This window comes from Agelaius tricolor, unplaced genomic scaffold, assembly GCF_023055355.1.
Source record: "Agelaius tricolor isolate 1412-34295 unplaced genomic scaffold, bAgeTri1.0.p SCAF_28, whole genome shotgun sequence".
NCBI classification, from domain to species: Eukaryota; Metazoa; Chordata; class Aves; order Passeriformes; family Icteridae; genus Agelaius; species Agelaius tricolor.
Genome location: NW_027269288.1, coordinates 1,426,410 through 1,449,098, shown reverse-complemented (window position 1 = coordinate 1,449,098; position 22,689 = coordinate 1,426,410).

Sequence of the window (22,689 nt, the reverse complement as noted above, 5' to 3'; positions counted from 1 at the left end):
TGGTTGCAGGTTTACATGGGTTTCATCCCCATGATACAACACATGGCAATAGGAACTGTGCTGTCTTCTTCTGCAGCCCAGTCGCTTCCAGCAGAAAGCCTCGCACACAAAGGTGTCTCTGTGCACCCCTCAAATGCTTCACAGGCAGCTGCAGTACAAGATGGGAAGATATTTCGGTGGTCAAAAGTGATTGCTGCCAGACTCTGTCACAACCAGTCTCTTTCAAGGGTGAAAGAACTAAATGCAAGATGAAATGTGCAATTGACTTGGGGTATTTTCAATAATCTTGGCACAAGTAGGCTCATGGCAGATGTATGACCTTGTCAGCATACCTGCAAGGTTTTCAAGAGACAACAGGATATGTCTCAAAATAATTTGCAGAGTCCATCACAGAACCTCTGATTTGGGTATCTGTAGATCATGCAGCATTGTCACCTGTGCACATGCTTGTCTGCCCAGGTGTCTGAGGGCTTACCAGAACCACATGAGAGTTATTCCAATGCAGAACCCCACTGTATGCTCAGACAGTTTGAAGCTGCTGAAGCCTCATCAACAGTTAAGAGCAAATCAGCTTTTAGGAGATATCAATCTTCTTGGAAGCACCTGGTCTTCCTCTTGCTAAAACTAATTTAGTGAGAGACTTGCTCACCACCTTCCATATCCAAGACAAGGTTGTTCCAGAATTTGATTGTGATGAAATAGGAGAGCAGTCACTCTCTTCTGAGTATACTGTGCATATCATGATGGAGACTGATGGACCAGCATCGCCTCAGAAGCAGTCGAAGTTCCAACCAGCACAGAAACCTAATTAAAAGTGACCAGGAGATGGCTTTACCCACATCACTTCCAGCTCTCTCTGCCCAGAGAAATGAGTTCAATTAGGCAGAGGCCCACCTGAAAGTGTTTGACAGTGTTTGACAGCCCAAGCATTAATGCATGGCTTTACATCATTTTGTTTAGCTTCAGCCCAAGCAGTTGCCAACACACTCCTATTCCAGTAGGGCCTCAGCAGCTTTGCCATGCATCCCACATAGCTGCAGTTCCCACTTGGGCTAGGAAAGTCCCTATCACTGTGTGATAGGCCACAGTGTCCCTGAGACAGTGCCATGTCCCCAGGGTGGCATGGGAGGCTCTTCAATTCAGCAGCTACTTGCTGGCCCAAGGCACTGCTGCTTGAGCTCACACTGGGCACATCAGATGTTTATCATCTGCCCTCACCCTGGGAAGACAAACCAGGCAGTCTGAGCACTGGGGTTGTTGAGGCTGGTGCCATCAGCCTTGTTCCATGCTGGCTTGTAATATCCCGGGGAGGGGAGGGGAAGAGAGACATTTGAACATCCCTGTCCTCTGTACCAAGCCCTGAGCACCCCATAGGCACTGCCTGGGCCAGGGGAGACTTGAATTGCAATGTCATGCACTTAACTAAACTTCTGCAATTTCCAGGGCAGCAAGACAACTCTTCCCCAGGGGCACATCTGCCTCCCTTGCTCACCCCAAGACATAGGCTCACTGAGGCAGACCCATGGTTGCCCCACTTGACCACCATCCTGTTATGGAAATTCAGTGGGTTTCCCATGGTCTGGTCCCTGCAGAAAATATGGACAGACAGAGCCCAGCTCCTTGCCTCCCCTCTGTCATCCCAACTGGTCCTTCCTGCGTCCATGCCAGTCAGCTGCAAACCCCACCAGGACTCTTTGCAGGGATCTTTCTGCCTGGACTGCAGATGTAGGATGAAGCCTCTGTGGCAGAAATGCACTCCCCCAGCACAGCTCTGCCTGCAGGGATAACCATCCTGTGACAGAGCATCCTTTCACCTCCAGACATGGAAGTGCCAAGCACCAGGAAAAGAGACAGATCCTGCCTCCAAATCTTTGCTTGCTCTCTTTGGTGTCCTTGTGACTACCTGCACAACTGTGGATGGCCAAACATCATCCCTCCTACTGCCACAGTGCTGCAATCCCTAGTCCTAGGAGAGAGCTGTGATCTGACCCCTCTCCTTCAATAGCTCATTTCCTTATTTAACTACCTTCATTACTGCCTGAGACTGTGGGGATAGAGCAAAAGTCCTTCCAGGGAGCTCAGGCACCATAGGAATCACCCCCTTGGCTGGCCATGTTCCCCACAGCCTCATGCTGGGGTCACAGCAGCTGCTGCCACCAGCCCAGCCAGCCCCAGGCCTGCAAGAGCATCCAGTTCCTGCCAGCACCCAGCATCACCGGGTGGGCGTTTGTCTGCCTTCCTCCTTTGAAAGGCGTTTCTATGGGAACAGTCAGGCCAGCAGCCCTCTGCAGTGTGGTTCTGGTGTATTACCCAGCGTGAAAGCACACAGCTGTCCAGCATCGGCCAGCAGCTGTTTCCTCATCCCCCAGCACTTGCTAGGCACTGACATTGGAGCATTATGAGGTCACTCAGCCGTGGAGATTGTGGGGCTCATCAACTAAACACTGGGACTCAGAGCTGGAGATGTGCTTCTTCGCCAAGTCTGTTCCCACTCTTTCACCTGCAGCACCTGAGTGCTTCGCAGGAGTGCAATAGGGGACGTGGTAGAAACCTCCCCCATTGTAGAAACCCTGTTCCCACCCTGCTGCCCTGTTGAGGTCCTGGAAAGGACAGCCACAAGCCCCACAGCCCAGCTGCACCCCACCATAACCTCAAAAGCATTCCGGACCCCCCGGGTGAGGAGGCAATAACAGAGTCCATGCTCAGAATCCCCTCCCACTTGCAGGAGCAAGGAGATGGGTAACTGGGATCCCTCTGTGTGTGTGGCAGTGCTGCAGCTACTTTGTGTGGGGTTGGCAGCACAGTAGCAAAAGTAGCTGTGTGGGGGGCCTGGATCAGGCTGGATCTGGCTGGAGAAGGAGGCACAGTGCATTTCCCAGACCAATGCTGCCAACAGATCTGCTGTTGAGGTCCAGCCAAAACCTAAAGCCTCCTTCCCCAGCTGCGAGCTGCACACCCTGTCCCCTGACATCCAGATGCAGCTGCCTCTCCTGACACTGAAGGGTGCGCTCTGAAACCCTGGCTGGCACAGTGCTGCTGGAGGATGGTGACCCAAGGGCTCAGAACCCTCAGCCAGCTTTCACAGAGCCGTGTGTGTACCCACATGTAGCTCATCTGACATGGGGCTGGGAATGCCTTGGTGGAGGGAGTCTCCACAAGCCATCTTTAGGATCGGGTCTTGTCCTCCCAGGAGGTTTTTCAGCTGGAAGGAAATGCCCTTAGTGGGCAATTCCTTCCAAATCCCTTATTATTCCTGGAAGCCAGATGTTCCCCTGCAGCTTCTGAAGAGACAGGAGCTGCATGTCTCTCTCGATTTTTCTTCCCCAACAGTTCAGCCTGTTTCTCCCTTTCTTCCCTCATGTCACATCCCTGAGATGATGATGGGGGGTGAGGAGCAAGGAGGCTGTGAGGGTGAGGGACAAGGTTTCATTAGAGAAGGTAGAGTGTGGTGGGCCACACTGGAAAGAGGAAAGCGTTGGAGGTCATAGGGGAAGGACAGAGAGCAAGAGAGGAGGAGTAAGATACAGGGGAAGGATGCATTTTAAAATTCATGCTCCACTAACCCCCTAACTAGAGTCATCCTGGCCTGGACAGGACAGACAGCTGGAGGTTTGCAAGCACTTTCTCATCCTCCAGACAGGGGACAGCAGCAGGGAGGCAGGCGGTGGGGGGGGCTGGCTGTCTGAAGCCCCAGCTGCCCCACACTTCTCCCACTCCATCAATCCTGGAAGCATCCCACATGCAGCTGTGTCCCTGTGACATTTGTTCTGGGGCAAGGTCTGCAAGTCTCCAGCCCCCTCAACTCAGCTTTTCACTAGTGTGGGTCAGGAGCACAGATCACGGAGCAGGATCAAGCCCATGCCCTGCTTTCCCTTGGCTCTACTGGATCAAGGTCCTATTGTTTTGGATGGGCTGAGTTGCAGCATCACCCAAGCCATGGGGTGAGGGGATGGGAAATGAGGCGCAAATACCTGCAGCAGACCATGGGGACTGTCCTGTGCATGGCCCAGGAAATCCCAGGTGTGTGGTTCTTGCAGGTATTGAGAGCTTCTCCCCATCCAATCTCACCCTTCTGGACTTAATGTACCCACAGTGCTCTGGTGTCTCATCCATGTCAAGGTCCTTTCCTGGTTCATAGAGAGTGGCATTCTGGAAACCCCCAGGAGTCTTCCCTAACTGCTGTACACTGCAATAGTCTAGAAAGAGAGGAGTGAGCAGTTTAAAGATCTCTCCATTCAGAGCTGAAGGGTCAGAACAAGATGTACTCTTCCCCCTGACACCCAGAGGTGAATGTAAAAGGGCGCTGGGTAACACTGGGACCACTGCTGTGACTTGAATTTAATTTTAAGCTTCATCTCAGCCCCAGAGATGTTGAAGCAAAATCCTTCTGGACATCTCTGAAGGGGAAAGGTGACTTCTTGTTTTTTTGTTCTTGGTTTTTTGGTTTTTTTTTTTCCAAATATGGCTGCCCTGGCTTATCCTCTGCATGACCACCAGTGATGGTCACAACCACCCTGCAGGCTGCAGCCTTTGGTAAACATGTCTCCATGAAACCTTTCTCTTTGTTCTTCTTGTTTTCAAACCCAAAGTATTTGCTCCAAGGAGCAGCTGGGAACAGTGGAGTGGGCAGGCTTATGTTGGGACTTTGTGTGGCATCCCCTTGGCATGTGTACCATGCTTCTCTCCTACTCTCACACTCACTGGGACAGAATCTGGCAGAGGAGCTAATAGTGGTGCCCCAAAGCAGGGAAATAGCTGAACAACTGAACAAGAGGGAAGTTTTGTACCTTGTTCCTTGAATAGCTTATATAGAAAAACTGGTCAGAAATTATGCACTGAAGGGAGGTTTTCAAGACACAATCAGATTTTCACCTGAATGAGTTACTTTCATTAAAACATCTGGTTTCAGAGAAAATTTTCAGTGTTTCATCTGAAAGAAAGAAAGAGCAATGAATTTGGAAACACCACTGCAACATCTCTCAACAAAGGGGAAGCTGGGTTGATGCTGCCATGCAGATGAAGAGTGAAACCCAGAACACCTGAAGGGCCAAGGTCTGTGTGTAGCTGAAAGGAATCTGCCCTCCCCAACAGTCAGATTGGCAATTTTTTCCAATTAGCTCAAACATCCCAGAGAAACAAATGTCCTAATTGTACTTATGTGCCACTGGCCATTGAATTGTTGTGAACCAGGCAGCAGTGACAGAGATTTGCAACCGGGGGAGTTTTGTTAGTTGTCCCTATACATGAGACCACTCTGCAAGCACTTTTTAAGACATAGAAGCGTGAAAATAAACAAGGCCAGGGGCATCCAGGGAGAACAGCTTACTCAGCATCCCAGCCTAACCATGGCACAAGGCATCCTGCCTTGCCCCTTCTACCCCAACGCTGGCCTTCTACATCTTCTTTCCCTGAGCTCAGACAAAGCTCAGTAACTGGCAGGTAACTCATTAGTGTGGCACAGCCCCAAAGCCTGGCAGGGAGACAGGGCATAAAAGGAAAACTCTTGACATGGACCAGAAGGACAATCCTGGCAGACTGCACCTGGCGGGGACCCAGAGATGCTGCTCCAGCCAACATCCCCAGCCGCCACCCCAGCAAGGCCAGGTTGGGTGCCAGGAGATGTGGTTTGCATAGAGTTATTGTTCCATGGGAAACTGGCTGTCTTCCTGCTCTTCATCTGTCAGCAGGATTTTCAGAGAATATGTTCCCAAATATGAAGTGAATGTGGCAGGCTGGGCTGGAGCCCTTTACTAGAAAACCTGGACGTCAGAGTGTGTCCGGTTTAATCCCAGAGTCTGTGAGAATCAGTGTAAAGTAGCATATCAAGTGAACTTTTCACTCTGTGGCAGAAGGGATTACCACATCCCCTTTGTTTGTTGTGCACTTCGTAACTGAAAACACTTTAACCCTTTCTTGCAGCCCTGCGGCACTAAGTACCCATGAAAATTCCTAGGAAAACTGCAGCTGTTCCAATCTCCACTGGCTGGGGAGTGATGGGAATACTCTTTTTCCATGAGCCATTGCTCCTAGTCTCCCTCTTGGCTAGGGAAATGGGTCCTGTTTTAAAATGCTTTGCCATAGAACTCCTTGGGAAGGTTTTGCATCAGGCAGTGCAGGCAGCACCAGATGCTCCCAACTTCTCGTAGCCCTGGCCTGGCAAAACCTTAGAGGAGGTTCCACTGGTTCCATGTCCAAGTGAGTTTTGCAGCTATAGAGCAGCAGTTTCAGCCCTTTCATCACCCACTCAACTCACCAATCCATCATCTTTTACTGCCCTGCATTAGTGCAGTTCCAAGGAGAAAAAATGCACAGGAAAATCCTGCCAAAATATTAAAGTGAGATCATTTCTATTAGGAAAATTCCCCACAAAGAAGCAAATTTTGATGTGAAACAAATCAGAAAAGTTATTTTTATTCAAGATGAATGAAAATGCAAATGCTGGCTTCTAAGAAGTTTATTTCTAATAAATCACCGGTTTCATTCATCCCTCCTTCTTTCTTGGTTCTTTTTCAGTTGAAATTTCACCAGTGCTGGACAAGTCATCAGGTGACATGGTGCCATGATTTTTATGCTCCTATTCCTAATTGATAACTTTCCTACAGTTGGAGGAAACAAAGGGGAAGTAAAATGCAGGCAGTAAAGCCAGACTACAGGACATGAATCATCTCGCTGCCCTCAGCAGCAAATTGAGATGAAAGAGAATAAACTTCCTATTTCCAGTTTCAAAAGAAAGGCTTTGAAATGCAACCCGAAAAGCTGAGTTTGAAACTGGACTTTCAGCTTTCTCCTGTAAATTCCACTGTGATTTGAGACAAGAAAAAAATCCTTCTTTTTTTTTTTTTTTTCCTTTTTTTTTTCCCATGAAGAGAAAAGCATTGAAATAAAACTTCCTAGGGGAGGACTTTCTCCTTTAGGAAGTTGGTGGTGCCACCTCTGCAGCAGCTTCTCATCAGTCTCGAGTTCTCTAGGTAGGCCCCCACTGCATCCATTTGCTTCTCAGAATGCAGTTTTTACTGTCTCCATTCTGCAACTGTGTCCATTACCTCCAGTCACTCCCCACCCAGTACTCAACAATGACATAACTGCTTGGTCATAACAAGCCTTCCCTCCAACTCCCTCTTCTGGAAATGTCCAAGGGAAAGCAGGTGGGCAACTCAGCCACTGAAAAAAAAAAATTGAGGTCAGCTCAGGAGCTTCATGGGGGTAATTTCAGTTATTTCATGTGTTTGCAGCACAAAGGCCACAACACGATGTTCATGACCAGTACCAAAGGTGGGCAGTGCAATGCTTTCAGTCCAGGCATCAGCTCCAGCCCAGCACCCAAGATCTCTAGATAGACACTGTGTGTTCACTAGGAGATAGGGACCAGGTGTTGATCCTGGACCCTCTTCATGATACCCTTTCTTGCTCTTCATTTGAGTGTTAGGTGTTAATGGGCTGAATTTATGACTCCTCCAACCCTGGCACCAAAGGAAATTTCCAGGTTTCCCAATCCTCTTTGCCAGGTGCTAGAAATCACCATCTTTTCCTTCCTTCATGCTCCCTTCATGGCCCTGGGCTCAGTGCCATGAAACTCTGCACCTTCCTGCTACCAAGGGGCTGCAAAGCATCCACATCTAAGCAAAATCCTCAGCACAGCTGGGACAGATGCTGATCCTGGATCCCAAAGCACCTTTGGGGGAGAATGAATTAATTCTCCTTGTGAATGCTGAGCAGGTACTGCCTGGACAATTGACCACAAATATTCAATTACAATTTGAAATGCATTTGTGCCAACCTGCTCTCTTAAGAATGCACTTTCATAGGCAAACACTCAGGAAAACCACATTGTAAAGAATTTGATCATTCCTAGGAGGGTTCCAATTATCTCTCATTGGTTTCTCTCCTTCTCTCCTGGAGAAGAGGATATTGCATTTGCACATGTCAGATGCTGTTGGTTAATAGCACAATAGTGAGATCTTCTGTGGATCTGTTCTGAGTTAGCAGCAGGTCATTCCTCCCTGCCCATTCAGGGGACACCTCTCACCCTCCTGTGATTCATGTTTTGACAAAATCCCTTTACTTTTGTCTACTCCACACTTTTCTGCTTCCCTTATCCTAACTGTGACTGTGCTCAGGACCCTCTGAGTCTTCACATCTTCCCGTCTGGATGGCGAAGCACTGGATACAAAGCATGAATGGTGCTCAGGGGACACTCAATCCATCCATCCTCAACCCTCTCTTATCTGGGACTTCAGCAGCCATGGTCAGGCACTGGAGCTGGTGATTCAGTCGAGTGACCCAAAGTGTTCCCAGAGATGCCCAAGCCTGCTGGTTCTAACAGGGATGCCTATTGTAAATCAAAGGTGACTCTGACAAAGGGGAGAGAGAATGATGCATCTGACTCCATCATCAGAAGGCTAATGAATTACTTTATTATACTATCCTATGTACATTGTATCTAAACTGAATCTGCCATGCACTCACTCTTGCTCACACCTGCACAGAACTGCACTCATCTCTCATTCTCCCCCGACTGTCCCGTGACAGTCCGACACACACACACACTTGACCCTGATAGGCCAAGGGAACAAAACATCCTCACTTTGGGTAAACAATCTCCATATTGCACTCTACTTTAGCACAACACAGGCACAGCAAGCGAGATAAGAATTGTGTTTTCCTTTTTCTCTGCTTGTCTCACAGCTTCTCTCTGTTCAGAGGGCATGTGAACACCACAGATGCCCTCTGCTCACAGCTACTCCACAGGTTCTAAAAGGTGTGACAAACCGCAACAGCTCTCGTAGATCTGTTGGTGGAAGCAGATGGTTTCAGCTCACCCATTTCCATCAAAGGCTTCTTCGTACTGAGAGAATACCAAGCCCAAATGGGTCCTTGCATTTGGTACCTGCTCAAACTGTAAAAACACTCCTGTTAATAAAGGGTGTGAACGGGAACACCACTCTCATGGTGTAGTTGTCCCTGGAGACCAGCATGACCAACACTCTCCACAAGGAGTCATGGAAGAATGGCCTAAAAGAAATGGCATGAGCCCACAGACTACAGCATGAGCAGTCTGGTCATGCAGAGCTGAGATAGAATTTGGTGCAGATCATGTGAGGGAGGGTGATGAGACTGTGATGAGCAAAGTGTGAGCCCATGTGAGTTTAAATGAGTGAAATGTGCATGCATGGGAAACGGATGCAGACATACTCAAGCCCAGAGGGGTATTCATGTGCGTGTGAGAGTGCATAGGTGAGTTGTACATAAAGTGTGTTGGGCTATAGGGACAGATATGCAAAAAATGCATGACCCCATAGTAATTTGGGTGGGCTCTGTGTGGGGCATTGCATATGCCATAGGATATAGGGAGATGAGATATGCACAGAGGGACATGTGTCAAGGAGAAACAAGGGTGGTGCAAGTTCATCAGGCACGACATGAACACACACTAGTGAGCTGAGCATAGAAGCATACATGCCAAGGCAAGGGGGAGAGGAAGAGGATGCCGCACACAGATAATGCTCAGAGACAGTGTGGATTACTGCTGTTAATACCTCTGGTAAGAACAGAAGTCTGCTGGCTGGGAGCAGGAGCTGAAAGCTGAGCCCCTTGTTGTATTTCCCTGTTCCCGCCTGCACTAATCCCTTTGAGCCCCAGGAAAAAACTGCAGAGAAATCAAACAGGCTGTTCATGCTGCCCCAGTGTCCCCGGGATTAATTAATTTGGGATTTGTGGGAGTCACAAGGTCACGCTCCCCCCACTGGCAGAGCTAGCTCTGCAAGGCAAAGGCAGGGCTTGGCTCTGAGTCTTTCCATCCAGGGAAACGCCCCATCAGCCACAACATTGAGTGAGTCCCTCAGGCAGCCACCCTGGGAAGGTTTTGAGCACTGGGTGACTGAGGTTTACCCAGGGTGCCAGGGCACAGAAAGGCACCAGACTGGGGGGACTGACAAGCAAGAAGTGTGTCCATATCTCAGAGGATCAGCCTCCAGCTAGAGGCAGCCACTTGGATGGATCCTGCCTGCATCTGGCCCAGTGCTCATTGTCTCATCATAAGTACACATGTTCAGGCCAGCACAGAAGCAGAAACACATCCAAAAAGGACAGAGAAACCCAAGAAATGGTTTCATCTCAGGTGTGAGCCTTTCCATTCTATGGCACAAAAGAGGTTGAGGAGCAAGGGTTGAAGACCAGGCAAGATGAGCTGTTTGGCCCACTTATCCATTCCAAGAAGGAACTATGCCTTTTGAAGATTCTGTCTTGGGTGCCAGATCTCCAGTTCCCTCCACAAGTGGTTACTTATGTGATTCTGAAATTCGTTTTCAGGGAACAATTGAGCTTACAATGTGGTTTTCCTGAGTGTTTGCCTATGAAAGTGCATTCTTAAGAGAGCAGGTTGGCACAAATGCATTTCAAATTGTAATTGAATATTTGTGGTCAATTGTCCAGGCAGCACCTGCTCAGCATTCACAAGGAGAATTAATTCATTCTCCCCCAAAGGTGCTTTGGGATCCAGGATCAGCATCTGTCCCAGCTGTGCTGAGGATTTTGCTTAGATGTGGATGCTTTGCAGCCCCTTGGTAGCAGGAAGGTGCAGAGTTTCATGGCACTGAGCCCAGGGCCATGAAGGGAGCATGAAGGAAGGAAAAGATGGTGATTTCTAGCACCTGGCAAAGAGGATTGGGAAACCTGGAAATTTCCTTTGGTGCCAGGGTTGGAGGAGTCATAAATTCAGCCCATTAGCACCTAACACTCAAATGAAGAGCAAGAAAGGGTATCATGAAGAGGGTCCAGGATCAACACCTGGTCCCTATCTCCTAGTGAATTGCTCCTTGCTACAGTAAAACTTAATCCCTTAAGTATGGACACTTTGAAACTGTCCAAATCAAAGTGCAAGATCCCAGTTATCTACATGTCAGCCTTCTCCAGAAGAATCTGCCTGAAGCTTTCAAGATCTTAAAGGAAAATATGCTGCACCAGTCACTGGCTGGTGCTGCCAGAATGAAGAACTCTGAACAAAGCTAGACCTTATCCCTCAAAACCAAGATGTCCAGCCTTGCAATCACCCATTCCCCTGGCTCCCTGGTCTGTGCTTCCTTCTGTTTCATCTCTGGTCCAAGCCTCCATCAAGCAGCTGAAAACTCCTTATCAGCCCAGTATGCACAGCCTGAGACTGGCTATGTTGAGAGGATGGCAGCTCCCTGCCTTGTTCTGAGGAGTTTATAGTCAGAGAAGACTCTGGTAGCAGGGGAAAGCTCTCATCACACAATGACAGAGTGCCCATTTGATGAGACTCTGATCCCTGACCTTCAGTCCGCTTGTAGCATCCCAGGTTATCCCAAAGTGAAATGCTGCTGCACAGTGGGTTTGTAAAGTTAGCCAAGGCTTGGTGCAGACTGCCACTGTCCATAGAGTCCATCCAGAGTGATAACCTGGGGGGACAGAGACAGATCAGCTTCCCCCTAGCTGACTCTGCTGCTTTGATGTAATCTGTCCTCTTAAAACCAAAGATCCTGCTTTCCAATGGTCACAGAGGTTCATCTTTCCTGTAGTCTGGCTGAGGTGGTGTCCAAACTGGGAACACTGAGACCACCAAACAAGTGTTCCCCACACATAGGTGGAGTGGATGGTATATAAAGCCTTTGCCTTCTCCTTGGCATGGGCAGCTCTCATGGGAACAGCCTGCCTGCAGGCAGAGGCTTCCCCAAACGTGGATAGACAAGCAGCAGCTTCCAACTTGCCAAAATTCAGAGCTTATTGAGCAACTATTCAGTCCCTGGCTCAGTATCAACACGTGTACATGGCACTCTCCACATCTGTGACCAGGTAACATAATTAATCATTAGTGCAAACTGCTCATGTGAAATGGTCAGGGACTCAGACCCAGAGTGCTTGTGAGTAACTCCATCCTAGTGACTACTTTGGGGTGATGGAGAAACATAGAGTTCTGAAGCAACAAAATACTCAGCTCTCCAAGGTACCAGCCTTCCTGATGCTGGCCAGCTCTTAGACTGGCATAGCCACCTGCTGCTAGTCCACATCTCTGAACATACTCAGTACCTTTTCCCCAGCCTGGTTCTCCTCTATCCTTTCTGACACTGAACAATCCACACCCCACACAGCAACAGTGGATTTTCTGCAGGGCTGGAATACATCCCCTTTATTGCACTGTTTGTTGCATATTGTTATCGACCTGGTCATTCAAACCCAAACTCATCTCTCCTGAGCTTGCCAGCCCAGATGGTAAGGGTATATTGTATTTATGGTCTTGTGCAGTATCAAAAGGTGAGGGAGTTACAAACTGTGTCACCAGCAGGTATGTTCCCCACTGCTCTGGACTCGATGGAAAGCTGGGCTTACAAGGGCTGTGCATTGAACATGGCCAAATAACTCAGGGAAGGATGACTGGGGGTCTCGTGTACAAGGCCAGGTCTTTTCTCTTGGAAAGCAGCAGCACTAAAAGGGCCTTAGGCAATTGTGGAAACAACTTGAGCTGAGCATAAGCTTCCAGGACAAAGAAGTGCTTGCTTCCAGGCAAACCGTCTTAGTGGCTTTAGCAGAGGGACAGTGAATAGAGGAGAAGCAGCCTATCCCTGAGCGTGGCGGGAGCAAGCCCATTGCTGCCATATGGGCACAGCTCCATTGCTGGCACTTCAATGAATTTGTTGGCAACATGGAGAAAATGAAGGAGAGGGCACAAGCATAAGTCAAGGTCTAGAAAAGCTGCCACCATGCAAGAAGCAGCAGCAGCTTTGGGTTATCAGAGAGGTGCTCAAGGTGTGGCCCAACTGCTCACATGCAAGGAGGTGTTTGAGAGCAAGTGGGTTTTGGTTCTGCAGAGAACAGATGCAGCAGACACACATGCTTTGCAGCAGGGAAAGCAATAAAATATAGGAACAAGTGACTTGGGGACCTGGTGCAATACTGCTTCTCTGGGCTTAAGGCTGACTATTGCACTTTCAAAGCCCTGTCCTGGGTTTAGCCACAGATCTGAGCTTGGAGCAGGGGATGCACTACCACAATCCTACAGCTAGCTCCTGGCAGAAGGACAGACCAGTGCACCAGAGCTGTCCCTCTGTGCCACAGTCTCTACCTTGCACAGGACAGGGAACAAATAGCTCGGGAGGGTGTGCAAGGTACACACTGGGGTGTATTTCAGACAGAGCCTTAGATAAAGAACGGGTCAGGATTAATGCAGCTGCTGCCCTCAGGCCAACTGCACTGCACACTTGTCTGCTGGAGCAAAACATTCATGCCTGCCCACCTTTGTCTAACAACTGATCTGAAGGCTTATCCCTCCCCAAATACGTGGCTCCCTGGCCTGGCCTGAATGCATGTCTTCTCCAGCACCTGCCATTCATCTGGGCATGTCTCTGACGGCTGGTTTTGAGGGGCTGGAAGCCCTCCTGGTATGGCAGGGTCTGGGGCTGATATTCTGACCCTACAGCCATCTCCCTAATACTGTTATCAACCTGGTGTGGCCTCAGGTTTTGCCAAGGCCAGTGCTGTCCATCAGAGTTTGCCAGAGAAGAAACTGCTGGGACAGCAGCAGTGCCAGGGCTCAATGGGCATCCATCTTCCTGGGAGTCCTTCCTCACCTCCATGTAAACCCCAGGTCTTCAGGGCCTGAGCCTGTCATTGCTGAGCTCTTCCAGAGGCGCCCTCAGTATGACAAAATCCAGCTCCATTCACTTATCCTGCCACAGTCTGCCCCAGCCCCAGCAGCATTCAGGAGCACTCCAGCAGCACAAGGATGTCTCTGCATCCGGCCTTGAGATGAGCCATAAGCAAAATGGGTCTTTGAGAAACAAATGCCAAGAAAAGCCCAAGTAACGTCAAAATACAACTGGTGGAGTTATGAGACACAAAGAAAAATTGAGGTCGCTCATCCCACTTCCTCCTCACAACCAATGGGACTTGACATGGGTCAGCACAAATCACAGAAACTGAAATGCGTGTCCCAGCTGTGTTTTGGATACCTCCCAGCTGACAGACTGTGGATATTGTATTAATTTGTCCCCCGTGGCTTTATCTGCTTGCTTTTCAGAACCTTTAATACACCTGGCTTTTACCAGCCCTGCATGTCAGTGGGGGCTACTGTTTAGTTACACACAGTAGAAAGACCCTTCCTTTAGCTGGATTTACACCTGCTGACATCTCCCCTTGGCAAATCAGCTTCTTCACCTGTTCTAACTTACGAAATTCCATTCTTGCTCAGGCTATGACAAAATAAGACCTTTTAGTGATGGAGCTTTTGGAAAACCAAGGACACTTTTCTAAAGTGACTCTCCCTGATTTACATATGTTTTTTCCTTCAGCTTGCTGTCCTGGAGATGCACCACCTCTGCAGCAAGTAGTCATCACAACCTTCTTCCAGGTGAATGTGCACATGTCTATTAATACAAGTTTCTATTACAATATTGATACTTTGCTTGGTGACCTTTAGTTTCCTAGGTGTTTATTTCAAAAACCTGGTATCATATTTACATGCCTTCTGGGACAGAAATTTAGACATCAGGGCCCACTGAACACCTAACTTGGCTCTAGCCATGGTGAGTTCCATATGCTCTGGTGACTTTCTGTACAGTTTTTCAGCTAGTTTTTAAACTTTCCCACTCAACTCCTTGGCACCAGGCAATTTCTTGTCTCTATTTTCCTGGGAGGCAGTGCTGCAAACTCCAGAGACAGGCAGGGGTTTCTCTCTCACTTGTTATCACCTCTTCCAGTGGTGGGCATAGGGCATCACCCTGCCCAGGCAGCATTACTGCTGGGATGCCTAAAACCCCTCCCTTGAGAAACAAGCCACATCATCTCCCTGGATAGGCTGTGGGACCAGGTGCCATCCCACAGGGCAGAAACAGGTCTCTACCTAGTCTGAGGGAGCAGGATACACCTCAACAAAGAAAAGGACAATTTTCAGGTGCAGATTTCAGCAATTCTCCTGCTCCAGGGGCCAGTCTGTTCATATACCCCGTCCACCCTATCCCACCACGCAGCCTGCGATATTTCAGGGTGGTAAGGCAAGAGCACACCTATGCACATGGCTCACCCTGCAGACAAGTCTGGGTGTGCAAGGTGTGCATGTTACCCATCACCTATGGATTTCATAGCCCTCAGTGATCCAGGCAGGGAATTATCCAGGTGCAGCCTCTGCTCACACCTCTCCATGGCTATTACCACAGCAAAGTGAGTTTTTCCCATGCCAGGACCAACATTAGCCTGCAGAAATCCCTTCCTCTCCTTCCCCATTGACAGGGGTTTAGCACTGGCCCACCAGCTCCCTAGGAGTAGGGCAGGTGAAGCCAAATACTTTTACTAATCCCAGCTCCAAAGAGCTGTTCTCAAGTTACAGATGATGTGAATAGGATCTATGTTCCAGGGTGATCAGACTTCCTGGAATTTCTGCAGGACCTGTTATCTGTTCCTGTAACCATCTGCAGCTGAACGTGCTGGTATGGCCCAAGTCCAAAATGCCCCCATCTTCTCAGTGCCCAGTCTGAGGTCTTTGAGTGAAGCATGGCTGGCAGCAGAAAAACTACCTTGCAGCTTCACACTCCCAACTGAGCAGCTCAGAGCACCTCAGAAACCTCATTTCTGCAGCCTTCAATGGCCCAGACAAGAAAAGACAAAGAGCTCTCAGCCACCGGATGTGCCGAGTGTGACTCCCTGACTTATATCCAGCCACAACCTGACACTGACCACATGGATTCATTTAGGGTTGACTCAGCTCCGCAGCATGACTTAGAGTTTGCAGCACTCCTGAAATGTTCCTGAGCTATCCTGTCCCTGGACGAGTGTCTTAGATCAGGAGGAATCCTCATGTTGCCGCCTGTTCTTTCCTAGTAGGTCTGATGACGCCTTGGGATTTCATGAGATGCTCTGGGCTGGGCTGACAGTGGAAGCTTGTCCTTTGATGAAGACAAAAGGAACTGCAGTGAGCAAACAGCTCAAGCCATGTGAATCCAGACAACTAATATCTCCCCACGCCCCTTGCAGAAGATACTGCAGTCTCCACTGAGGTGCAGACCACAGTGTTTCCTTCCCATCACTACTAATGCTGGCTTCCTGAACAAAATCTTAGGGCTTGCAGGCATACTGCAGGACTTGGGTAGCATTCAGGCTGGCATATACACCCTGTTCACGGGCTCCCCACCTGCCCAAAAGGCAGCTTTCAAGCCTCTGAGTACCTTCCTCTTTCACAGCCACCTATGTTACGGCAGCAGAGATGAGCAGAGGTGCTGTCTGTCACCCAGCCATGCCTGTTAGGGACCAGCAGATGCAGTTCTGCCAGCTGAAGGACACCATTGCATATGCATGAAAAATGCTTCACACAGTACCTGTGTCCAGTCTTGGGCCTGACCAAAATAGCAGCTCACAGGCAGGAGGATGGAGCTGAATAGCCGTGGTTCACAGGGTGACTTCATCCTTGTTCCCCATTGCAGTCACTAACACCAGTAGCACTGCACTTGTGATCCCAGCCTGGGGACATGCTGTGAGTCCCTTCTGCCATCAGTCACCTCCATGAAGGCCACAGTGCTACTCCGTTCCCTGCCCAGCTTATACCTGGTCATTCATGGTCCAGTAGTTGCTTCCCTACAAAAGACTCTGCTTGCCCATGAATTCACCTCCCTGATTTCCAGCATGAGACACTGCAGGCAGAAAGAACTGCCAGGGAAAAACCATAGAGAAAACATCCTCTTTATCTCATTTTCCACCATCCTGCAGCCCTGACACTACATTTCTCCAGTGTTTCCAGCCATCATATACATGGTGATATACATCCCTAGTTTTTTCTCTGGGTATCCTTGGATTAACCTAAGTAGTCACCTGACAGCATAGCCAGCCTGTCCTCTCATGGAAAATGCTGCTCAGGGCTTCACACATCAATAGAGAGCAATTACCCACATGAAAAATGACAGAAAAGTCGGTGGACAGACAGTCACTTTGATCTGTGCTTCCTGCTCCTCAGCAAAGCACGTTCTTTGCCAAGCTTTGCAGGGGAGAAAACACTTTTGTGTGCAAGAAGCTGTATTTGCCAATAGGTGCCTCAGTAGCATGAGACATAAATCTGATGGCAGAGCATTCTCAGCCAGATGAAACCACCCTGCCAGGACTCTGTCTGCTGCTCGTGGGACAAAATCCCACAGGAGGAGCTGGAAACACTTCAGAGCTTTCCAAGAAGAAAACAGAGGGTCCAGCTCCCCTGCCAGCAAGCCCTGGTGCTTGCTGTAGACCCTGATCACCTCAGCATCTGAGCAGGGTTTCTAGGAGAGCACCATCCTCACCACTGCAATCTGGCTCCCAGGGAGTGGTCTGTGTCCTGAGGAATGTGGCTCTTGAACTGAACTCCAAATGTTTTTGCAAGCCTTTCAATACCAAACACAGGGGCTGAGAAGGGGGTGAGTGCCCCCTGAGGAGGGAAGAGCAGTGGGGTGGGATTAGAGCTGGCACTAACACCCTGCTCTCCACAGCAGCATTTGAGCAGCACAGGCAGAGGTCAGGATTAGGAGAAATCCTTTGACAGCAAAGGGGAGTTAAGAAGCTCTCTCCTTGCACACACAGAGAGGGTACCCCTAAACCTCCACCCAGAAAAAGGCCATGCTGGGAGTGGAAGGCAAGGGGCAGCCTTTGTCCCTTTGATTCAAAGCAGAGAGCAATTAGATGATGGACTTAGAGCCCAGGGAGCACCACTCCCTGCCTCCACAGGGATCTTTCAGTTTCTCTGCTTTCTTTCATTCTCCAGCCCAGCTCCTAAATCCATCTGTGCTAGGCCTTTAATTGAATTAGTCCAGCACCTTTCACTGGGAGCAACTTAAGATGGTTTCAATAAAGTGATTGCTTTTTACAGCCCCGGGACAAGTTTGACAGCAACCACAGGGAGTGGTTTAACACCGAGAAATTTATCCTCGGTGCCTGTTACACCTAAAGTACAGTAGGTGCTCTTAAAAACTCAGCCTCTGGAGCCCTATAGCAACCTGGCATCACAGGTTTCATAAAAAACACACACATATTTTGTGATAAGACAGAGCTTGAAGACAGGAATGCCAAATGGACAAATCAGAGCCTCCAGTCTCTGCAACTCTGAGGACCTGATGGCTTATGTTTGCAACACTGAACATCATTTATAGGCTGCTTTGGATATAACTTTGGATTGGTGCCAGGATACACCCTGGCACCCCTGAAGCTCCAGAGACATAGGCCTGCCAAGCAAGCACAGTGGATAATGCAGCCCCTTGGGGGCTGGGAAGGTGCTGCTGTCCCCATATCCTCCTCCCCTCCACTGGCAACTTCTCCACCCCTGTAGAGATGCAGGCACCAACTGCTGCCAGGTCTTAAGGAAGGTGGTATCAAACCAGCCTTACACTGCCTCCTCCTCCTTGTTTCCTATGTTCCTTGCTTGGCAGTGCTTAATAATGAATGCACCACTGCCTGTGATGGACACAGGGTGCTCACCCCATGCAAGTGAGCAGCTTCGCTCTGATCAGATCCCAATCTCTGCTCAAATTTGGTCAGGGATGGGAGTTCTCCCACTGTCTGGGAATGGCCACAAAGCCACTCCACGTCTATCTCCATTTTCAGTCAGGTCTGAGAGGCTAGGAGCCCTGCAAGGCCAAAGGAAAATGCTCCAAATAGCTCACAAGAAGCAGTCTCATTTTCACCTAGAGATTTCACCCCCAGTGCTGTCTGTTTGCATTCATCCCATGAGCTGGAGCTGGTTACATGGAAGCACCAAGGAAATTTTTAACAGGAGGAGAGCAAGGAACAGATAGACAGAACTGTGCAATTGATCATCCCTTTAACAGGCTGAAAACATCACTTTCTTTATCCCAGTCTAGAACTGTTTGGTGTAAACCTCTTCCATCTCTGCTCAGGCTCCACTGTGTGGTCCTTCACCCTGGACCCTTGTCCCCATGTCCCAGAGGGGACAGTGCTAAAAGGTGAGGGGGTCTAATGGGATTTGGAAGCATTTGCAAGTGTGATGATACACCTTATGACAGGAAGTGACACATGGGTCATTTGAACCTAAGGATTGAGAAGACCCTCCCAACCCCGTCCTTCCTTTTTTCTCTTTTTTGTGAGAGCCAAGAGCAGGCAGATGAAGAAAATGGAGAAGACATGGCAGATTCAAGGGATTTCACTCTCAACCTGCCAAAACATTGTCTCCACATTTCCTCCAAGGCTGAGATACACAGTCCAACATCCATCCTGCCACCTAGGTGACAGCAGTGGCATCTTACCCTACTCCTCCCAGCACCTTGGCCAAGGTTTGGAGATGAGTTTAGCTGGAGATTGAAGGCAAAGAATAGTAATAGGATTGAAGGCAAAGAATAGTAATAGTATCATTGGCCAGATAGATGTTCCCACATGACAAAGCAACATTTGAATGGGTGGAAGTATGGCTGATGCACCTGAAAAGCCAAATATGACTTGAGCAGTCTGCCATGGTATGAACTCAAAGGCAGTTGGCACTCCAGAGGCATTATTGCTGTGTTTGTCACAGGAAAGTTATGGAATATATAAGAGCTCACTTTTATATAAAGACACGACATAAATCTGCTCCTGGTCCCCCTGTGTATGTTCACAGCTGTGGAGAAATCTCACCCATGTAAGCAGAGAAGTGCATAGGCACAACCTTCTTTCAGTATTGGACAGATTAGAAGGATTTTTGCCTTCTGATGCTCCCACAGTACTTTTTTCAATCCCTACTGTGCAAAAAAACAAACAAACAAAAAAAAAACCCTGAAAACACACCAACAAACAAACTAACAAAGAAACAAACAAAAAAACCCCCGCCATCCAGATCTCTTTTTGTTAAACTGTGGAAATGCACTTGAAGTAAGTGTAAAGTAGAAACTATTATTACCTAGAAACTTCTCCAGGACCCCTGAGGGCACAAACTCATGAGCTGAATTAAGCTATAGGGCACACCCCTACCCAATACCTTAGCTCCAGCCCACTTTCCTGCTGTCTCTCAGTTAATGCACACTTGAGTAATTACAGATGTTCTGGGCAAACTGCAGGTTATGCCTCTAGCTGCAGTTTGTGATTTGCAAGGCAGCATTTGTACAAGTAAAAATACCCAGGAAGAAGCAATTTGCAAATTACTTTACATGGTTAATTATAGAAATGAATATAAAAATGTAAGTTAGATGGGCCCTCTGGAGGTCTCTCATCCAAGCCCCTTAACACATGGCTAAACTTGTATTTAGATCTGATTGCTCAGAACTAGGCTTTGTCTAGGGTGCCAAAATTCTCCAGGGATAGAGAGAGTTTTTGGTCACAGCCTCTCAGAGTCTCTTCCCAGTGCTTCACACTTCTAGGATGAAGACATTTTCCCTTACGTCCCATCAGAGTTTCTCTCAGTGCAACATGTTCCCATGTTTCTCTGTGCACCTGAGCTGGCCTTTTTTGTTCTGCACACTTGTCTTTAGTAGTGGCACAGGCAGTTAAATCCCCACCAAGCTCCTCTTCTCCACATGCAGCAAACTTGTGTCCTTCCACTGAGACATCATGTCCTCCAGCCACCAACCACCTCTGTGGCCCTCAGCTGGACCCACCTCAGTTTGCAGACCCCTTTCTTCTGTAGAAGAGCCAAAATGGGGGACAGAAATCTATTTGTTCTTCCCAGCTTCCCATTGCATGAGGATACTCCATCCCAGGATCTGCATTTACCCCACACCTCATAAATTTTCTGGTAGCCTCTTGAGCATGTCAGTGTTCCTCTAAACAGCTCTGACCTACAGTGTATTTACCACTTCCCTCAATGTGGTGTCACCCTCAAACTTCCAATGGTTGCATTCCCTCTGCTCATTTAGATCACAGCAACACAGGGTATCTTCATTTCATTGTCCTAAAAAGAAAATCTAGACTTTTCCAAATAAAAGAAAGGCCTATGATTTTGAGCAAGCACAGTGTCAGTCAGTGCATTGCCCAGCGATGCCTTTGGCAAACAGTGTCGTTGAGCAGTGGGACCAGCCTGCCCTCCACAAGCACAAATAAAAGGACGGAACTTCTCAACAACCTGAAAGTCCACAAGTCCTTAAAAGGCTGCAAAGGAAATAAATACCCACCAGGAGTACAACATGGAGCATAGGTTGGAGGGTGGGATGCTGAAGGAAAGGAATTTATCAGGAGAGCAGAAGCAGAAGGAGGCTTGCTGGCTGATCTTTCACGGTAACCTCAGCAAGAGACCTTGGTTCATGCATTTCTTCCCCCATAGAGCAGTGGGACACTGCCCAGGCTCCCCAGGGAATGGCCACAGACCAAGGCTGCCAGAGCTCCAGGAGCATTTGCACAATGCTGTCAGGCACAGGATGGTGTTGTTGGGATGTCCTGTGCAGGGCCAGGAGCTGGATTCAATGATCCCTGTGGGTACCTTCCAGCACAGGATATTCCATGATTTTTATTCTTGACAGGTTACAGCTTGGCTTCACCTCTGAGAACTGAGGTTGTACAGAGTCCAAGAAACTGCTGGACTACAGCTCCTTTGGTATCTATAGGAAAAAAAAAACAGTTCAAGATGGGCAGCACCACCTTTTCTATCCTCTCCTCATGGAGGAAAAAAAGAGGGTCCTCAAGGGCAACAGGATCTGGGAACCAAAAAGAGTCACAGCCAGTAGAAGAAGACCTAAAATATTCAAAGGTGCAACGATTAAACACCCAACTCCTCTTAAGGTTCCCTTAGCTCTTTCCATGGTGCAGAAGTCTTCAGGCTGCCAGCACATCACCTTATCCTGACAGCAACACCTCAGTGAGACCTGTCACAGTTCTGCTTTTTACAATACTGGCAATGTTACCAGAACATGTGCCATTGCCTTCTGAATGCTCCCACCACTCCCTGCCCAGATGCCAGTACCTCCAGGCAGGAGCAACAGCCCCCAGCCCCTGCATGTGAACACAGGCAGCAGGGTGCAGGCAGTGAGGAGAGCAGGGTGCAGGCAGCAGGGAGAGCAGGGTGCAAACAGCAGTGTGAGCAGGGTGCAGGCAGCAGGGAGAGCAGGGTGCAGGCAGGGGGGTGAGCAGGGTGCGGGCAGGGGGGTGAGCAGGGTGCGGGCAGCATTGTGAGCAGGGTGCAGGCAGGGGGGTGAGCAGGGTGCAGGCAGGGGGGTGAGCAGGGTGCGGGCAGGGGGGTGAGCAGGGTGCGGGCAGCGGGGTGAGCAGGGTGCGGGCAGGGGGGTGAGCAGGGTGCGGGCAGGGGGGTGAGCAGGGTGCGGGCAGCGGGGAGAGCAGGGTGCAGGCAGGGGGGTGAGCAGGGTGCGGGCAGCATTGTGAGCAGGGTGCAGGCAGGGGGGTGAGCAGGGTGCAGGCAGGGGGGTGAGCAGGGGGCAGGCAGGGGGGTGAGCAGGGTGCGGGCAGCATTGTGAGCAGGGTGCAGGCAGGGGGGGGTGAGCAGGGTGCGGGCAGCATTGTGAGCAGGGTGCAGGCAGGGGGGTGAGCAGGGGGCAGGCAGGGGGGTGAGCAGGGTGCAGGCAGCATTGTGAGCAGGGGGCAGGCAGGGGGGTGAGCAGGGTGCAGGCAGGGGGGTGAGCAGGGTGCAGGCAGGGGGGTGAGCAGGGTGCGGGCAGCATTGTGAGCAGGGTGCGGGCAGGGGGGTGAGCAGGGTGCGGGCAGGGGGGTGAGCAGGGTGCAGGCAGCAGCTAGCTGGTGGCAGGGGCCCACAGCCGGGCAGCCCACAACTGGGAGCTGTCAGGCAGCTGCCTGCCAGGG